This window comes from Bos javanicus, chromosome 29 (assembly GCF_032452875.1).
Source record: "Bos javanicus breed banteng chromosome 29, ARS-OSU_banteng_1.0, whole genome shotgun sequence".
Lineage (NCBI taxonomy): Eukaryota > Metazoa > Chordata > Mammalia > Artiodactyla > Bovidae > Bos > Bos javanicus.
This window is the reverse complement of record NC_083896.1, coordinates 13794792-13795742: the sequence shown is the minus strand read 5'-3', so window position 1 is coordinate 13795742 and position 951 is coordinate 13794792. Positions and strand designations below refer to the sequence as shown.

Genomic DNA, 951 nt, shown 5'->3' with positions numbered 1-951 from the left:
AACATAACAATTATTATGTCACGTACGGGTGAAAGGAGACTTTTATAGGGGTGTCTTTCTTCATAGCTCAGTTGGTAAAGAATCCGCCTGCAATGCAGGAGACCTGGGTTCGATCCCTGGGTTGGGAAGATCCGCAGGAGAAGGGAAAGGCTGCTCAACCAGTATTCTGGCCTGGAGAATTTCATGGACTGTATAGTCCATGGGGTCACAAAGAGTCTGTCGCTACCAAGAGACTTTCACTTTTACTTTTCAGACATTTATAGATAAAGCAAGGGAATTACAAGATTCTAAACAAAACACATGACTATGAAACAAATTTCAGACTTAAAGATGTCGTGTCCAACTCTTTGCGACCCAATGGACTGTAGCCTATCAGGCTCCTCTGTCCATGGGATTTTCCAGGCAAGAGTACTAGAGTGGGTTGCCATTTCCTTCTCCAGGGGATCTTCCCTACCCAGGGATCGAACCCAGGTCTCCTGCATTGTGGGCAGACGCTTTATCCACTAAGCCACCAGGGAAGCCCATAGACTTTAAATATGATAGTAAAAAAGATACATCACAAAAACAGCAATCAAAAGAGAGCTGGAGTAGCTGTATAAATACAAAACAAAATAGATTTTAAGACAAGAAATATTACTAAAGACAATGAATAATGTTTCACAGTGAAAAGGCAAATATACCAGAATGTTAAAACAAATATAAATAAAAATGTGCCCAACAACAGGGCTCAAAATACACAAAACTTTAATAACTAAATTTAAAGGAAAAATAGACTATATGATCATTATACTTGGAGGTTTGATACTCCTCTGTTAGTAAATGAAGATATACAGTTCAAAAAGAACAGAGAAGAATGAAATAAAACAAACATAAAAAAGGAAACAGCTAACTTTACATGAAAAATGTTTATATTAATATATAACACTATACCCAAAAATAGCAGAATGCACA

General features: G+C 37.3%; 1 non-coding gene across 1 annotated transcript; it reads right to left on the bottom strand.

The window, feature by feature from the left end:
- Positions 1-446: 446 nt before the first annotated feature.
- On the bottom strand, positions 447-518 carry TRNAC-ACA (transfer RNA cysteine (anticodon ACA)). The gene has a single exon. It is a non-coding gene; the product is annotated as a tRNA-Cys (tRNA).
- Positions 519-951: the final 433 nt, after the last annotated feature.